The following is a 20,695-nucleotide window of genomic DNA, read 5'->3' as shown; positions in this document are numbered from 1 at the left end:
CTGTCGCTGCTCCCCTAGGGACCACAACAGAGCACCACTGGCCAGGAACCCAGTACCCCCCCTGCTGTGGTTTTTAATTGTTGCCACTATGAGTATATCCAAACATTACCATGCACCCTGGACATATGTTCTGTACAGCTCCCTGTCAGCCATATATCACCTGTCATTGGTATCCCATACCAGTATCCCTCCATTGCCATTGTTGAAACACTCTGTGATCCAGAACTCCCCGAAATTTGAAGCCCAATATAATGTCATGGTCCCTTACTAGGGAACGGCATATAGCGATGGGTTTAAAGGATAGATAAAGAACTTGGATAAAGTTAGATAAAGAACTTAGATAAAGAATGTTGACTTGAAAAAATTCCACATCCTATCTTTTTCTTTTTTTTTTTTTTTCCCTAATTATTCAGCTTTTTTTTCACAGGAGTCCTAGACCACAGCAATGCATATATATAATATACAGCACTCCCACACATCCACCAGAAAACCTTTTCCCTTCCACAGTGATACTCTTACGCCCTATTCATATCATATTTACTTAAAGTGATGTACAGAGTCTGAGACATTAGCTTTCTAACAAGGTGACATCTGTGCTTACATTATGGTGCATACTTTAGGATACACAGTTCTTTACATTTTTAGTTATCCTATGTTTTACATTATGGTTTACATTATCAGTCTGTCATCTCCTATATGTTATGGTGTAATGTTACATATTTTATATCCATCCTTGTGTACTCTCAAGAAACTCCTCTCTTACCCCCCATTTACTTTGGTTCCCCACATTTAACGTCCATTTTCCCTTCCACCTTGGTGCCCACAGTGACAGCCAACCTCCGTTTCCTGAGGAGCCACTTCCAGAGATAGATGGAATAGTGTTCAGGGCCTAACTTGCTCAACTGCCCCAGTGCCCTGGGAGCCACCCTTTCTCTCGAGGGATACAGTTCCCTCTATTTGATGGCATTAGTCCTCCCCAGGATGTGGGTCCACCCCCACTCTCACTACTTGGGTTTCTACCCCATGATGTCACCCACTCTGGCAGAATGAGCATTTAGACATTCCCCAGGAGCCCGACCTGCATCAGACCCTCCCCTCCGAGCATTCTAAACAGGTAACCCTCTTAATTATATTTTGATATGATTTTCTCGGCATTTTACTCTCCACCAACACCTGACCCTCTCCTGTGTTCGTATGCTACCCCTCCCTCCCCCCACTTTTGGGCAACGTTACCCATCCGTCCCTCCCCAGCCACCCTCAAACCTGCAAAGCCCCAACCAAAGGCAACCCCTTGCCCCCCTTTTATCTCTTCTTTGTGTTCATACTTACCACCATCTCATCTTAAATTCCACCCCTGCAGACATCGGCTCATATCCTTCCTCCACCCTCCGATTTCCTGTAAGCCTATCGTTCAGTCTCTTGCTATCTAGGGCAGCTTGTTTATTTCATATCATTGAGGTCATGTAGTATTTGTCCTTCAATGTCTGGGTTGCTTCACTCAACATAAGGTTCTCAAGATTCATCCATGTTATCACATGTGTTTGTAGTGTGTTTGTTCTTACAGCCGAGTAGTATTCCATTGTGTGTATAAACCACATTTTATTGTTCCACTCATCTGTTGATGGGCATTTGGGTTGATTCCAACTTTTGGCAATAGTGAACAATGCTGCTATGAACATTGGTGTACATATATCGGTTGTGTCCTTGTTTTCAGTTCTGCTGGGTATATACCCAGCAGTGGTATTGCTGGGTCATATGGCAAATCTATGGCTAGTTTTTTGAGAAACCGCCATACTGTCCTCCAGAATGGTTGGATCCTTCTGCATTCCCACCAGCAGTGGATGAGTGTTCCCCTTCCTTCACATCCTCTCCAGCACTTGTATTCTCCTGTTTTTTTCATAGCTGCCAATCTTATGGGTGTAAGATGGTATCTCATTGTAGTTTTGATTTGCATTTCCCTGATAGCTAGAGATTTGGAACATTTTTTCATGTGCTTTCTTGCCATTTGTATTTCTTCTTCAGAGAAGTGTCTGTTTAAGTCTTTTTCCCATTTTTTAAATGGGTTGTTTATCTTTTTATTTTCAAGATATAGGAGTTCTTTATATATGCAAGTTATAAGTTTCTTATCAGATATATGATTGCCAAATATTTTCTCCCACTGTGTGGGCTCCCTTTTTACTTTCTTGACAAACTCCTTTGAGGTGCAGAAGGCTTTAATTTTGAGGAAGTCCCATTTATCTATTAGTTCTTTTGCTGCTCGTGCTTTTGGTGAGATATTCATAAATCCATTTCCTATTACAAGGTCCTGTAGATGTTTCCCTACACTGCTTTCTAAGGTTTTTATGGTCTTGGCTCTTATATTTAGGTCTTTGATCCATCTTGAGTTGATCTTTGTATAAGGTGTGAGATGGTAATTGTCTTTCATTCTTCTACATATGGCTATCCAGTTCTCCAGACACCATTTGTTGAATAGGCCACTCTCTCCCAGTTGAGAGGGTTTGGTGGCTTTATCGAATATTATGTGGCTGTATATGTGAGGTTCTATATCAGAGCTTTCAATTCGATTCCATTGGTCTATGTGTCTCTCCTTATGCCAATGCCATGCTATTTTCACCACCGTAGCTTTATAGTATGTTTTGAAGTCAGGTAGTGTGATTCCTCCAATTTCGTTTTTCTTTTTCAGTATGTCTTTGGCTATTCGGGGTCTCTTTCCTTTCCAAATAAATTTCATAGTTAGTTTTTCTAGTTCCTTAAAGAAGGCTGTGTTGATTTTTATTGGGATTGCACTGAATGTGTAGATCAGTTTTGGTAGGATAGACATCTTAATAATGTTCAGTCTTCCTTTCCATGAACAAGGAATAGTCTTCCATTTATTTATGTCTTCTTTGATTTCCTTGAACAATCTTGTATAGTTCTCGTTGTATAAGTTCTTTACCTCTTTAGTTAAATTTATTCCTAAGTATTTGATTTTTTTATTTACTATTGTGAATGGTATTTGTTTCTTGATTTCCTCCTGATCTTGCTCATTATTGGTGTACAGAAATGCTACTGATTTTTGTGCATTGATCTTATAACCTGCGACTTCACTAAACTCATTTATGAATTCTAGAATCTTTGTTGTAGATCTCTCAGGGTTTTCTATGTATAGGATCATGTCATCTGCAAATAATGAAATTTTGACTTCTTCCTTTCCAATTTGAATACCTTTTATTTCTGGTTCTTGCCTCAGTGCTCGAGCAAGTACTTCTAAGACAATGTTAAATAGGAGCGGAGACAGTGGGCATCCTTGTCTTGTTCCTGAGTTTAGAGGGAAGGAGTCTAGGATTTCTCCATTGTAAACAATATTGGCTTTAGGTTTTTCATATATACTCTTTATCATGTTCAAAAAATTCCCTTGTATTCCAATCTTTTGGAGTGTTTTTATCAAGAAAGGGTGCTGTATTTTGTCAAATGGTTTTTCTGCATCAATAGATATAATCATGTGATTTTTTTCCTTCAATCTGTTTATATGGTGTATTACGTTGATTGATTTTCTTATGTTGAACCATCCTTGCATACCTGGGATGAATCCCACTTGGCTGTGGTGTATAATACGTTTAATGTGTTGTTGAATACAATTTGCAAGTATTTTGTTAAGTATTTTTGCGTCTAGGTTCATTAGAGAAATTGTTCTGTAATTTTCCTTTCTTGTGATGTCTTTGTTTGGCTTTGGTATTAGGGTAATGTTGGCATCATAGAAAGAGTTGGGTAATGTTCTTTCTGTTTCGATGTTTTGGAATAGTTTCAGCAGGATTGGTGTCAGTTCTTTCCGGAATGTTTTGTAGAATTCACCTGTGAAGCCATCTGGCCCTGGGCTCTTCTTAGTTGGGAGATTTTTAAAAACTGATTCTATCTCTTTATTTGTGATTGGTTTGTTAAGATCATCAATTTCTTCTTTTGTCAGTATGGGCTGCTTATGTGTTTCTAGGAATTTGTCCATTTCCTCTAGATTGGCATTTTTGTTGGAATATAGTTTTTCAAAATATCCTCTTATGATAGTCTTTATTTCTGTGGGGTCAGTGGTGATATCGCCTTTCTCATTTCTTATTTTGTGTATTTGCATCTTCCCTCTTTTTTTCTTTGTTAGTGTTGCTAAAGGTTCATCAATTTTGTTAATCTTCTCAAAAAACCAGCTCTTGGTCTTGTTTATCTGTTCAAGTGCTTTCTTATTTTCTATTTCATTTAGTTCTGCTCTTATCTTTGTTATTTCCTTCCTTCTTCTTCCTGTTGGGTTACTTTGTTGTTGTTTTTCTAATTCCTTCAAATGTACAGTTAGTTCTTCAATTTTTGTTCTTTCTTCTTTTTTGATATATGAATTTATGGCTATAAACTTCCCTCTCAGTACTGCTTTTACTGCATCCCATAAATTTTGGTATGTTGTGTTATCATTATCATTTGTTTCAAGGTAGTCATTGATTTCTTTTGAGATTTCCTCTTTGACCCACTGTTTTTCTAAGAGTGTGCTGTTTAATTTCCAAATCGTGGTGTGAAATCTGGGCTTCTGTCCCTTGCAAATCTCCAGCTTGACTCCACTGTGGTCAGAGATAATGTTTTGTATGATTTCAATCTTTCTGAATTCGTTCAGCCTTTCTTTGTGGCCTAGCATATGATCTATCTTGGAGAATGATCCATGTGCGCTTGAGAAAAATGTATATCCTGCTGTGTTTGGGTGTAGCGATCTATATATGTCTATTAGATCGAGCTCCTCTAATATACTATTCAGATGTTTTGTTTCTTTGGTGATTCTCTTTTGAGATGTTCTGTCCAGAGTTGATAGTGGTGTATTAAAATCCCCCACTATAATTTTAGATGTATCTATTCTTTCACTTAGTTTTTCCAGCATTTGCCTGACGTATTTAGAGGCACCCTTGTTAGGGGCATAGATATTTATGATTGTTCGATCTTCTTGACAGATTTTCCCTTTCACTAAAATGTAGTATCCTTCTTTGTCTCTCACAATTGTTTCACATTTAAAGTCTATTTTGTCTGATATTAATATAGCTACTCCTGCCTTTTTTTGGTTATTGTTAGCTTGTATGATTGTTTTCCAGCCATTCACTTTCAATCTCCATGCATCTCTGGGTCTAAGACGTGTCTCTTGTAGACAGCATACGGATGGGTCATATTTCCTTATCCAATGTCCTAGTCTGAATCTTTTGATAGGTGAGTTTAATCCGTTGACATTCAGTGTTATTACTTTCAAGGAATTATTTGTGTTAGCTATATTTTTATTGAATTTGTGTTTGTCATATTTTGTTTGTATTTTTTTCCCCGTCTAGTTTGTCTTTTTTTTGTTGCTCTTATACTCTCCTCCAACTCTGCCTGTCCTGTTTTTTCCTTTCTTCCTGCCGAACTCCCTTTAGAACTTCTTGAAGGGGAGGTTTCTTGTTGGTATACTCTTTCAGTTTCTGTTTATCTGCAAATATTTTGAACTCTCCATCATGTTTGAATGCTAGTTTAGCTGGATATAGTATTCTTGGTTGGAAATTTTTTTCCTTTAGTACCTTGACTATATCATACCACTGCCTCCTTGCTTCCATGGTTTCAGATGAGAAATCAGCACTTAATCTTATGGAGCTTCCCTTGTATGTGATGGTTTTCTTTTCTCTTGCTGCTTTTAGGATTTTCTCTTTGTCTTGAGCATTGGACAATTTGACCAGTGGAGTGTGCTGTGCTTCTTGGATATGTACATCTGTCTCTTTCAGTAGATTTGGGAAGTTTTCAGCCATTATTTCCTGCAACACTCCTTCTGACCCCTTTCCCTTCTCTTCTCCTTCTGGAATACCTATAATACGTATATTTGAGCGTTTTGCATTGTCATTCAGGTCCCTAAATCCTAGCTGGATTTTTTTCTATCTTTTTATCGACCCCTTCTACTATCTGTTTGATTTCTGATATACTGTCTTCCACATCACTAATTCTCTGCTCTGCCTCTTCTAGTCTGTTGATATTTGTTGCAAGTGTATTTTTGATTTCTTGAACTGTGGTGTTCATTCCCATCATGTCTGTTATGTTTTTGCATATGTCTGCAATTTCCTCTCCCAGTGTTGTCTTCATGTTGTTAACCTCTTTCATTACTTCATCAAATTTGTTGGTGATAAATGTTCTGAGATCTTTCATTGCTTGTGTGAAGTTCTGTTCCCCTTCCTGATTTTTAGTTTGTTGATTATGATTCAGCAATGTTTTCCTGATTACTGATTTGTTTTGTCAATTTGAGAATTTAATTTCTACAATGTTTTCCCATCAGTTTGTCAAAGGCTGGCTGCACCCTTAATGAAAGGTCACACCTTATGTGTCAAGATTTCCCCTGTATCATAAATTGAGTTTGAGATTTCCAAGAGCTACTCTGGCCTAGAATTTTAAAGTCATAGAGTAATAAATGTGCTCCAGATACAAGACACATGATCCATACAATACCTTATGAACTTACTCAAACAATATTGGTATAATTCTTTTATTATTTACCCAATTTGAGTGTGTTGGTTCTGTTTTCTCAAGACACTCTGTCTCACACAGAAACTGAGGAACAGGGACATTTTTCAATTTCTCAGTGACACCAGCCAGAAATGGTAGAGTCAAGATTTGAATCAGTCTGTTCTAATTATTCTACAGCTGCCTCTTCCTGAGATGTCAATAAATCTATAATCCATGCCGTATAGCAGCGCTCCAAAATGTATTAATCAAATGCAATGAATGTACTACACTAATGAAAGAAGTTGTAGATGTGGAAGGAGTGTGGGGTGTGAGGAGTGGGGTCCATGGGAACCTCTTATATTTTTAAGGTAAAAATAAATTAAAACAATTCTTACAAAGAAAGATGCAACAAAAATCTTTTTTAATAGCTTTAAATAAAAAAGAAGTCTGATTGAAATTAAGCTCCCTTCCTTAATATTCTTCTTAATGTAATTCTGTGCAACATGGTCATTATATCTGGAAAAAGACCTATGGGGATATAATAAGGTGAAGCCAAGAAAGTCATAGAGAAGAGAATTCTGATATCTGAGAGGTTATAAAACCAATGGGAATCCTTTAGATGATAAAACATCTATTACTATTTCCTGCCGTAAATTGGAAGAAGTCTAAGGAAAAACAATGAAATGGCAAATTCTGCCTCTCCAGCTGAGACTATGATTTCAAATTGTCCCAACATCAGTGTAATCCATTTGGAGGGGATGCATAGAACAGAAGCAGAGAGCAAAGATGTGAGTATTTAGGTGCAAAAATATGTTATAGATCAAAATTTTGGAGATATTGTTATTTTGATACAAAATTGACCAGAGAATTTTTTTTTTTTTTTTGCCCAGGAGAGTAGAGGTTTTACTAAAGAACCCCAAGCTTTGATGTCAGCAGCCTGTGAAAATTCCATCTTAAAGCAACTGTTGGTCTCCTGATCTTGAATCTGTGCAACTTGTGTTGAAAACTACTGAAGCTTCCCATTCTTCTCTGAATGGTATATTGAAGAATAATGAACCAGAAGGAAATTATTAGAAGCTGGACACTGGAAAAGAACTCTTTTTAAAAAGGCAAAAGAAACTACACCTATTTCAAGGGCTAAATAAGGAAGTAAAGATACCATGAAGATGAAGAATCAAGGTTCTTACTTCTCCAGTCAGTATGATATATTGACTCTGAAAAAGATGCTGCTACATAATTCGTATTCTATATGTGAAATTATCATAAATTTTCATGTTATGTTCCCACCCATTATTTTACATTTGGATATTAGAGTATATAACTCTTCCTTTCCTTTAGAGGTTTTCAGAATCTGAGTAGCTAAAAACAGATTTCTTAGAAAGGACTGTACATCATCAAGATACTTGTATTTCGAACTGAATACAAGAACTGATTAAACTTTAGGATTTATCTGATGAGAGGGAGGAAGGGTAGATGAGGATATTCAGTAGGCAAAGAGGTGAAATAGGCTAGTTAGGGAATCAATAGATGACTCTGGAACCTGGCAAAAAGTCCACATGGACCTCAATATCCCCAAGATGGCTACTGGAAGATCCTCATGAGCTTCTCCCATTTGGCTTGAGATTTCCTCTGGAAGCCAGGAGAAACCCAGTATATTCCCCAAGAACTTTATCATTGGGCCCTTCTGGGGGATTGATGGGTGAGATAATCAATCAAAGCAACAAACAAATGAACTCCTCCCCTGCCATTAGCAAAGTGGTATAATAATTAATGGTTTAAAAAACAAAGGAAAAGGCCTTTTGCTCTCTCTTGCCTTCAACCTGCTCATGTGCCTATCCCTGCCCTGTCCTAGTGCCTGTCCCAGTGCCTGTTCATGTCTTATTCTGGCTTCTTCACCCCTGCCTGGATCAATGCACACATAAAACCTGGGCATTTATAATCTATACTGGGAAATTTTAATCCATAAATCACCCTACTTTACTTTACCACACTTCAGACCATCCCTCTACATAGGACCCATGATATATTATTTTCTCCAATTTCTTTTCCCTTCCTACCTAAATAAGTTACGGGGCTAATCAACATGGCTTTCTGTTGAAATTCATTTCTTGCAGTTTAGTCAAGAACCTAGACAAAATCCAGCTGCAGTGTAATGCTTCAAATCTTGAGAATAACAGCTAATCATTCCTTTTAAGGACTGCCTTCAAATGCTCATTTCATAATAAAACAATCCCATCTCAATGTGTGTTGGCAAAATAAAGTGTGGCAAAAGTCCTCAGTTTCCTACCCAATTTCTGTGCTCCACTTTTGGAACTATGAGCATCCCTGAGTTATATGGATTGGAATGTAATCAATTAAAGCATTTCCTTCCCTGCTGCTTCTGAAATTTGAAAGTTATCACTGAGATGGACCTTCTTGAAGGATGACTATTCTGTTCTTGCCATGGGGATTACAGAGGTCTGCTGCCACACATCCCTTAACTGTGGGACAAAAGAAGAAACTGCCAACTTCAGGACAAAAGTTACTAGAAAATACAAATTCTCTTAAGTGTTTGTGTCACTGCTTAGATTTCAGTTACATGTGGCCAAATGAAGTATCTGACAAAAACAATTTCTGTTGATTTGGCTTTTTAAGAAATGATAAATTAAATGTAGTAGATCAAACTAGAGATATCCAGTTTGCTAAGCCCAAGAAAGCAAAACCAAAAATCTTCGTTTTCTAATCCCTGTACATGCATGGCATGTCCAAGAAGTCGAATTCAAATGAACCAATCAAGCTATCACCAACTCCCAATTCTGACACAAGCTAACCTCATTACTACTAAGCAACCACTTGCATTAACTATGTTAGGAAATGTAATCTGCATTAACTAGTAAAGATGCTCTCTCAATGTACTCCCTTGCTCTGTCTATAAAATCTCATTGCTCTCTTTGTTCATAGGAACTCCTCTCTGCTTTATGATGATTGAAACTACCGAATTCATTAACTGAATTCTCATTTAATAAAACACTTAGAGATCTAACCAAATTTTGATCAAGACTTTGTGTAACAGATACCTTTTACCAAATTCTGGTTGAATTGATATAAATACCTTTAGGTATTTCATTTAACCTATTGCATTAAAGGTGTTGCTACTCAATAAATAGATGAACAAAATAAGCAGTGGAATAGATGTGGAGTATAAGGAAATCCTACCATTTTTTTAATTAGAGATATTGTAGGTTTAGAGAACAGTCATACATAAAATATAGCATTCCCATATATTGTCATAACATTAATATTTTGCACTGGACTATTTGTTACAATTGATAGTAGTATATTATTATAATTAAACTATTACTAAAGTCATAGTTTAATTTAGAAGTTCTAAGAATATTTTTTAGAAAAATGTATTGTTTCCATATATACAATTTAACATTTACTCTCTTAAACATATTCAGATATATATTTCAGTTCTGTTGTATGCACAATGTTATGCTACCAACACACCATCAATAACCAAACCATTTCCATCATTCCAAATGATAACCCTGTACATTTGACGCTTCAGTTCCTATCCCTTACCTTCTAACAACCTATATTCTAGCTTCTGATTCAATAAGGTTGATTACTCTAATTCCTTAAAAACAGTGAAATCATACAATATTTGTTATTTTATATTTAGCTCATTTTACTCAGAATGATATCTTTAAGTTCACCCATGTTGTCACATTTACCAGGACTTCATTCCTTCATACTATGGAATAATCATCCATTGTATGTATACACCACATTTTGTTAATCCATTCATTGATGAACATTTGTGTTACTTCCATTTTTTGATAATTGTGAATAATGCTGCTATGAACATAAATGTACAAATATGTTGAGTCCTTGCTTTCAATTCTTTAGGGTTTATACATATTAGTGGGATTGCCTAGTAGTCATATAATATATGTCTATACTTAGTTTTCTTATAAATTGCCAAACTGTCTTCCACAGTGCCTGCAGCAATGAATGAGTGTTCTTATTTCTCCACATCCTCTCCAATATTTATCTCCAGTTTAATAGCAGCCATTCTAATGGGTTTGAAATGATATCTTATTGTGGCTTTGATTTACATTTCTCTGATGGTGAGTATCGTTAAGCATTTCTTCATGTGCATTCTGGCCATTTACATATCTTTCTTGTAGCTATGTGTTCTCAAGTCTTTTGAATACTTTTAATTGGGTTGTTTGAATTTTTGTTAAGCTAAAGAATGTCTTGAAATATTCTGGGTATTAAATATTGGATATGTAGTTTCCAAATATTTGTGTGCATTGTTTAGACTTTAAATCACCATTTTAATTTCATGATGAGGGCTCAAATGTTTATAACTTTGATAAGCTCCCGCTGATCTACTTTTTTTTATTTTGTTGCTCATGCTTTGGGTGTAAACAAGAAGAAATGATTGCCAGCACAAGGTCCTGAAGATGCCTCCCTATAAGTTCTAGTCCTTATATTGAGGTCTACTATCCATTCTTTTTTCTTTACTTTTAAAGAAATTTTAAATTGCATAAAAATATAGTGGATTCCCTTATAAACACATCTTCCCCCTCTCATTTTTTCCCCTGTTAATAAAATCAACCATTAGTGTGGTTACATTTGTTACAATTGATGAAAACATATTGAAACGTTGCTACTAACTACAGTCTTATGGTTTACATATTGTATCACACAATTGTATAAGTTTTGAAAATATGTATAATGGCCTGTATCCATAACTGAAATATGATGAAGGCAAATTCTAATGTCAGAAAAATGCCCATGTTACACTTATTCTTCCCTTTCCCTCCTCAGAACCTCTGGTGACCACACTCTTTTCAGTGTTAAAAGTTCTAGAATAATATTAAAAGTTCTAGAATAATATTACTAGAATAATAATATGTGCACTTTGGTTCATACTTGAATTTCCCCCTTCTGTTTGTTCTTTCTTCAATCCTGAGAATTTGTTCGGGTTGAGAGCGGACTTAGATCTTATGTGGCAGATGGATGGAACTGTCTTGCTTGCCGCTTTAGATCCACTTTGTTTTTTTGTGGGATGGAAGTTGTCTTTCATCATCCTTTTTGTTAAATGTCCTGGGCAAGTCTGATGAACTGGAGATTCAGGGCTCACACAGGATATGAAAAGACTGAAGACTTAAGTCTCTAGGACATATATTTATTGGGTATAGTGCTAATTTTAGATTCAAATACAAGGGGTAGAAGAACTATATGTCGGGAAATTGTAAACGTGTCTTACTCTCTCACATTGGGGAAAGACATTAACATCTATTCCAAGGTAAGGCCCACTGACAGTGAAATTCTTGAGATTGTCTGCCATGCTTATAGTGCTCAGATGTCTCTAGAGTCCTCAGGAATACCCCTGCTTGAGGCACTGTTTACTGTGTCAGTAGTGAGATTCTTCTGAAGTGTGCATAAGCATAACCTCTGGCATGTCCTCCCAATTTTCTTTGAAATCTAACTATAAAAATTCATTAGTATTTAATATTTCCTCCTTTTGCTCAAGGTCCTTTTCCAAATGGTTCACTAGTTGGAACTTGGTAATATCCCCTCTGTGTCAGAGAGGCCCATCACTGGGAGTCATGAACCATGTCATATGGAAGACAATGTGCTTATATGCCAAGTTTGGCTTGGACAGACCACATTTGTGAAGCAAGGAAGTATTCAGGAGGCAATTCTTAGTCAGTAGATAACACTAGGCTAAATTTCAATTTTACAAGAATAAGTTTTATAAATACAAGCATTAGTTTCAAGGGTTTGGCATATAGGTCTGTCTTCTTTTGTTAGGCACTGCCTATGTACTCTAAAAATTCTTGTCACTCTATTAGGGAATGTAGAGTGACTCTCCTGGAAGTGAATTTAATATTTTGTTGCTAATTGTTTGGATCTTCACACACTGAGAGAACACCCCAGGACCACATGAATGCATTCATGTTCAACAGAGGCATGCCGTAGGTACATCATTTCCCACACTTCCCTGCACCACTATAATTCAGTAAGATGGAGTCTCCTCACCATAGTTGTAAGACTTCTGAAATCCAAAATATCTCCAAAAACAAAGTAAAAAAGTATTTTGTATTGTGCCTTTCATCACCATAAGATATTTTATGCATATTTACAATTTCTTCTGTATTTTCACCAATTATCTTATATTTCTTCACTTTATTTTCAAAGAAGCAGTAGTAAAGTCACATAAAAAATATAGAGGAGTATTTGTAGCTTAGTGGTTGAGCACCCATTCCCCGTGTACAAAGTCCCAGTTTCAATCCCCAGTGCCTCTTATATATACATATATATATATATATGATCACAAATATGCCATCCCTTCTCACTCTCATATTTTCCCCTTTTATTAACATCTTACATAATTATTGTTCGCTTGTTAAAATTGATGAACACATTATTTTGAAGCATTTCTACTAACCATGGTCAATGGTTTACATTATGGTTTACACATCATACTGAATAGTTTTATAGGTTTTAACAAAATTTATAATGACATGTATTCTTCATTGCAAATTCATGCAGAACAATTCTAATCCCCTTTATGCCCTTATGCCTTATGCTCACATATTCTTCTCTACTCCTCCCTTTCAAACTTATGGTAACTACTAAGTTTAAATTTTCAAGAATATCGTTACATCACTAATGTTGACAGTGTGAAATACTGGTTTGTTTACTTTCATTAGGCCCTGCCTGTGTACTCTAGAGATTCTTGCCTCTCTACTTGAGAATGTAGCAGAAGTACCCAGGATATTTTATTTTTTGTTTGTTTATTTTTTTATTTTTAGTTATCTTTTTAAAAATTAATACATCAGACAAAATGTTACATTAAAAACATAAGAGGTTCCCATATACCCCATTTCCAACCACCACCCCCTTCATTTTTTATTTTATTTTTTGAAGATACATATATCACAAAAAATGTTATGTTAAAAAATATGAGATTCCCATATATCCCCCTCCCCCTACTCCCCACTCCTCCCACATCAACAACCTCCTTCATCATTGTGGCACTTTCTTCATACTCAGTGAACACATTTTGCAGCACCACTGCACCACATGAGTAATAGTTTGCACTGTAGTTCACACTCTCCCTCAGTACATTCAGTGGGCTATGGCAGGATATATAATGTCCAGCAAGTGTCCCTGCAATATCATTTAGGACAGCTCCAAGTCCTGAAAATGCCCCCAAATCTCTTCTGCCCTCTTCCTACCTTCGGCAACTACCATGACCACTTTCTCCACATCAATGCTACAATTTCTTCAATTACTAGTCACAATAGTTCTATAGTAGAATATGAGTAAGTCCACTCTACTCTAATCCATATTTTATTCATTCATCCTGTGGGCCCTGGGATGGTGATGTCCGCTCCACCTCTGTATTTAGAGGGGACTTAGATTCCACATGGATAATGAATGCAATTCTCCTGCTTGCAGCGGTAGGCACTCTCCGTTCCCTGGTGTGGTGGTTGGTCATCTTCACCTCCTTGTTAGCTCACGTGAGTATTTTCTTATTCATTGTGTGGGTCTCCACCTGATGATTTAACACCCTATGACAAGATGAACACATTCTTATTCCATAAGAGCATGAACAAGATGCACACTTTCCACATGACCCCCCATTTATTGTAAATGCTGTGTGTTAAGAGTACCTCCTATTTTGGTTAGTGAATTTCCAGTTTTCTTACCACCATTTGTTGAAGAGACTATATTTTCACTATCGAATGCTCTTTGTCACTCTGTCAAAAATCAGTTGACCATAAGATTGAGGACTGATTGCTGTGCTCCCAATTAAATTCCATTTTTCTATCTGTCTCTCCTTGAGCCAGTGCCATTCCATTTCAATACAGTAGATTGGAACTAACTTTTAAGATTGAGAAGTTTGAGTCTTTCATTTTTCTTTTGGAAGACTCCTTTAGCTATTTGGGGCTCTTTACCCTTCAATATAAATTTGATGATTGTCTTTTCCATTTCTGCAAAGAAGGATTTTGGAGTTTTGATTAGGATTGCATTGAATCTACAAATTGCTTCATGCAGTATTCACAAATTAAAAAAATATTTAGTCTTTCAATAACAATGGAATGTCCTTCCACTTATTTAGGTCTTCAATTTTTTTTTAACAATGTTATGTGATTTTCTGTGTACAAGTCATTTATGCCCTTGGTTATATTTATGCATATGTATTTGTTTCATTTAGTTGCTGTTGTAAATGGAATTCTTCATTTATTCTTCAGATTGTTCATTGCCTCTGCATTGTATGTAGAATTCTTTCTTTCATGTCTTCTTCATATTGTTTATGGATTGATTATAGAACCACTACCGACTTTGGATGTTGTCTTGTAAGTGATATGGTAGATTGAGCAATTTGTGAATCCCAGGAAAGATCATGTCCTTAGAGATAATTCATTCAATGTGGTGTGAACCTAACCTGGTGGAAACTTTGGTTAGATTATTTGTTAAGTATCTTTTATTAGATTAGTCCAGTAGGATTTGATCCAGTGTGGGTCTTAATCCTCTTACTGGAGTACTTTAAAAACACAGGATGATTGTAGAAAGATACAGCCTAAGAGACAGAAAGAATCCCCTGGAAGCTGAGAGAGAAAGTCCAGGAAACCAGATGTTGAAATCAATGGAAGCCAAGAGAGAGAAAGCCACAGAATCAAAGAGAACATTGGAGGAAGCCGGAAGGTGCAATCAATAAGAACAGGAAGAAAATGGAGAGACATCAGACACCACTATTTTCCCCTGTCACGTGACAGGACTCCAGAATCACTGGTAGCCATGTCTTTAGGGAGAGAGTTTGGCCTGATACATGGATTTGCACATCTTTCTCAGCCTCAGAACTGAAAGCTTATAAATTAATAAATCTCTATTGTAAAAGCCAACCCATTTTTGTTATATTGCCTTGGCAGCCTTTTGCAACATATAGTACCTGGCCATGGAGCTTAATTCATTTATAGCTCAAGGAGCTTGGTTGTGGATTTTCTGAAAATAAGATCATACTGTCTACAAATAGGTAAAGTTTCATTTCTTCCTTTCCAATTTCAGTGCCTTTCAATTATATTTCCTCTCTAATTTCCTTGGCCAGATCTTCCAGTTCAGTGTTAAATTACAGTGATATCAGGGGGCATCATTGTCTTGCTCCTGATCTAGAGATATACCTTCAGTCTTTCATTATTTAGTAAGATATTACCTATGAGAATTTTTTATGTCCTTTATCATTTTGAGGTAGTTTCCTTCTATATCTAGAGTTCTAAAAGATTTTATCATGAAGGTTTGCTGTATTTTATCAAATGCATTTTCTGTATCAGTTGAGATGACCTTGAGTTTTTTTTTCCTTTATTCTCCTAATGTGCTGTATTACATTAATGACTTTCTTATGTTGAACCTACCTTGTATATCAAAGGTAAGTCATATTTGATCATTGTATATCATTCTTTTAAAACGTTGCTCAGTTCAGTTTGATAGCAGTTTTGATGAACTTTGCATCTATATAAGAGTTACTGGTCTGTAGTTTTCTTTTCTTGTGATTTCCTTATCATATTTTTAAGGAGGGTGATCTTGCCCTCATAGAATGAATTATGTAGTATTACCCCCTTAGTTTACTTTGGTAAAAGCTGCTGGAAGCAATATTCCAGAAATGGGTTAGCTTTTATAATGAGAATTATTTTGTTTAAAAGCTGAGTTTCTGATATTGTGATAATATCCAAATCAAAGTATTATCAGAAATGCTGTCTTACTCAAGGTTGGCTGGTGGTGATCCTTGACTCCCACATGGCAAGACACAATGATGACTATGCCAGTCTGGTCCTCTGCCTTTCCTAGAGCTCGGCTGTGGACAATTAGGCATAGAGTTCATCTCTCTCCTTTCCTTCACTTTTCCCCTCTTTGAACTTCTTGGAGGCCTCTTTCTCAGCCTCTGCACTGCTGTTTCCAGCTTCCATCCTCTAGAAACTCTCTTTTAGTCCCTCAGGGTTTCACTGTCTCTGCCATTTTCTTCCTGTGTATCTGTGTTTTATATACTGTGTTTATAAAGGACTCTAGGAAAAGAAAAAACTCCCACCTCTGGCCATGTCTCACTGAAGTAATCCAATCAAAAGCCTCCAACGGAATCTAATTCAATCAAAGTGTCCCACAACCGTATAAATGGATTTTAATAACCTGATCTTTTTTGGGATCTCCATAAAACCTTCAAACTGTCTCTTCCCTATTCAAGTTACTTGGCAAAATTGGAGTTAAGTTTTCTTGGAATGTTGTGTAGAATTCTGTTGTAAAGCTATCTTGTCTTATGCTTTCCTTTCTTGGAAGATTATTATTTTTTTTTTAATTTCTGATCCCAGGTGTTTACTATTGTTTTAGTCTGATAGGCTTCTGAAATGCAATACACCAGAAAGTGTTTTGGTATTGCAATGGGGGGTATTAACATACATGCTTAGAGTATGGAGGCCATTACAATGTGCAAATTAAGGCATCATGAAGTGGTGCTTTCTCTCTGAAGATTAGCTGCCATCTATCTTTTACTCCTCTGTTACATGGCAAGGCACATGGCAGCATCTGCTGGTCTGTTCCTTCCCTTCTGTTTTCATTTCATGCAGCTTCTGGTTTCAGTGACTTTCTGGTATCGTTAGTGGCTTTCCCTTGTCTTTCTCTCCATATTCAGCCTGTTTATTAAGGACTCCATTAGGAAGATAAAGACCCAGCCTGAGACATGCCTTAATTAAAGTAAACTAACTAAAAGTCCCTTAACTATAGTATCTAATAAAAAGGTCTATCAACAATAGGTTCCTATTCTTAAGATTGAATCAGCTATAAGAACATGGTTTTCTGATATACATACTGGCTTAAGGTACCACAACATACATAGCTTATTGGCATTCAGGTGCTCATAGCTTCCTCTTATGGCTTATTTATTGGATTTTTAAATTGGATTGATTTGCAATGCTCCCCTTTTAATTTTTAATTTTATTTACTTGTATCTTCTTTTTACTTTGTCAGCCTAACTAAAGGTTTAGCAATATTATTGATCTTTTCAAAGAAAATTCTTTGATTTGTTTACTTTCTCTGTTGTCTTTTGTGTTTGTTTTCTATTTGTATTTTCTCTTCTCCAAGTTTTTCATTTCTTTCATGCTGCTTGTCTTGGGTTTAGTTTCCTCTTATTTTTCTAGTTCTTTGAGTTTTTAAGTTATGTCTCTGATTGAAATCTTTCTTCTTTTTAATGTTCCATTTACAGCTATAAATTTCTTCCTCACCACTTAACTCACTACATCTTATAAATTTTGGTAGGTTGTTCTTCCATATTCATTCACCTCAAGATACTTCCTAATTTCAGTTCTGATTTCTTCATGAACTCATTGATTGTTTAAAAGTATTGTTAAATTTCTACATATTGTGAATCATCCATTTCTGCTCTTGTTATTGATACCTAGATTAATTCAGTTGAGGTCAGAGTATTACAAGTATTGTGTGATTTCAGTGCTTTTTAATTCTTTGAGTCTTGTTCTGTCACCCAACATATGGTCTATCCTGGAAAATGAACCATGTGCACTTGAGAAGAATATATATTTTCTTTTGATTTATGACAAATTATATATATATATATATATATATATATATCTGTTAGGTTTAGTTACTTTAGAAAATCAGTCAAGCTTTGTAATTCCTTAATGATCCTTTCACCAGATATTTTAGAAATTACTGAAAATTTTATTAATGTAGATATACCAATCCCTTCCTTTGAATATGACAGTATTTGCTTATAGTATTTTGGGTCTTTGCTGCTAGGTGCATACATATTTATAATTGAGGTATCTTCCTGTTGAATTGCCCCTTTTATCAGTATATGATTACCATCTTTGTGCCTCACAACTATTTTTGACTTACAATCTATTTTATATATTAGTATAGCCATTACATCTCCATTTTAATAATTACATTATAAATATGTAATTTTAATTCTTTCACTTTGAACCTACTTATATTTTTGACTTTGAGGTAAATCCTTTGGAGAAAATATTTAGTTGGGTCATGACATTTTTATCCATTTTAGTTAAATCTCATTGATATTTATATTGACCATATCATCCTTATTGTATAAGAGAACACATTTTCTCACTTTTAAAAGAATCAACTTTTAATTTTTTTCAATCACGTTACCCCCTATAGTTACATTAAAAATATTTTTTGTCACTTTGTTTAGGTAGGTAGTCAAACATTCACACATCCTGACATATTTGACATTTTCCTTTGTTGGAATCAAACAAAAAAGGATAAAATTTTTATTTGAAACACTGTAAAATTCCCAAGTGTTTGCTCTTAAACCTTATTAAATGAGAGGTGCCATAAATAGGTTCATTTTGTATGTTGTGAGTTGCATGAGAAGTATTGTTAAATTACTTGGGATTTTCTAACCATCTATTGGTTGCATTTGTATGGATAAAATATTATTACTTTAAATATTTAGATATTATATAAAATTCCTAAGAGTCTGACAATCATCTAACTGTCCTATATATGTCCTGGTATAGCTACATGATATTAGAAAATATGATAGTGTTATTGAATATAATTCTAGGTATTATAAAAAAATGTTACATCCCACAAAATGACCAAATTTCCTTGTCAATTACACTACTTTGCTCTGCTGCTTCTTTGAAAGACCTCACAGGCAGCTATAATTCAGCACTTCATCTTAAGTCAATAAAAAGTGTAAAGTGCAAACAACATTAAACAAAAAAGAAGGTGAATATATAAACTTTGTTTACCTGTCAAATAACATAAACGTGGTAAAGCCTTAATGGTGGGACATGTCCAAATGCCTCAACTGACGCAGATTTTAGAATTCTTCAAATGGACTTTACAAAGCTTTTCCCTTCTATAGAATATGAGTATGTCTTTGTTATAATATATGATTTTCTTTACAAATGAATGATTTTTGTTGTCATAATTGTGGCAATTTGAAATTATTGTGATACTCACTGTAGAAATATGATATTATTTATGAATTTCAAAATGAGATAGGATAGCATTTGTAAAATGCTCTGTGCCTTTGGGTTTGATAACATTAGATTGTTTTAGACTCATCTGAGATATCTATGATAAAATTATGTTAAGATTATGGCTTTGATTTGACCACATCAAGGGGTGTAACTCAGCTTAAGTACCTGCCTCCTTGGTGAGCTATATGAACAGACACTAATTCAAGAAGATGTATTGAATAAGATATAGGAAGAGAGCTCCATAGACACAGGAGGGGAGACATCTTGATCATTTTAGTCTTGCCACGTGACAGAAAGGAAAAGGCTCAAACAGCTAAAGCCCTGAGGAGAGCTGAGCCATTCACCTGACTGTTTGCAGGTGGAGATCAGAGCCCTGCACATGTGAGAAGTCCCAGAAAGAAATAAACCCTCCAGTCTACAATGGAGAGCATAAGTTGGGCCCACTGAGACTTAAGAGGAAATGGAAGGTTGAAACCGCACAGAGATCTGCCACATCTTACTCAACACAGACTTTTGTGAGAAATTACCCTTGATGGTACCTTGATTTGGACTCTTTAGGGCCTTATAAATGTAAGCTTTTACCCCAAATAAATACCCTTAAAAATCCAATGGATTTTTGGTACTTTGCATCAGCTTCCATTTGGCTGACTAATACAATCACAGAAAGAAAGATTTTGCTTTTAAACTAGCCTATTCCTGTGGGTGTGATGTTACTTGATGGCATTAAATTTTATTAGGAGTCCTTTGAATAGATTACTTGATAAAATACTTTAGAGTGTTTGAACTACTTCAGTGAGGTATGACTCAGTTTGAGTCTCTGCCCTCTGTAGGTCTGATATAAATGAATATAGAGAGACAGACAGACACAGGAAAGAAAGTTACCATGTGTGACACTGTCAGGTTAGAGAGAGGACTAAAGGATCTCTAAAGCAGAAAGCCACAAGTACCTGGGATCACAGAGCAGCTTAAGAAGCACTGTTATATGACTGATAGCTTACAGTTGATGTCAGGAAGAAAGAAGAGATAAGAGTGATATTGTGTACCTGAGAAGAGACAAGTCCTAGGGCTGGTTGCCCTCAGATGAGCTAAAAGTTCAGGATCAGTGGTCATTTTGTGACATGTGGCAGCTGACTTTGTTGAGAAAGCATTTCTCATGGTGCCTCAATTAGACTTTTCACACCCTTGGAACTGCACGCTTTTCCCCAAACAAATCCCTTATATAA

Source organism: Dasypus novemcinctus, chromosome 16, assembly GCF_030445035.2.
Source record: "Dasypus novemcinctus isolate mDasNov1 chromosome 16, mDasNov1.1.hap2, whole genome shotgun sequence".
Lineage (NCBI taxonomy): Eukaryota > Metazoa > Chordata > Mammalia > Cingulata > Dasypodidae > Dasypus > Dasypus novemcinctus.
This window is presented reverse-complemented; position numbering follows the sequence as displayed.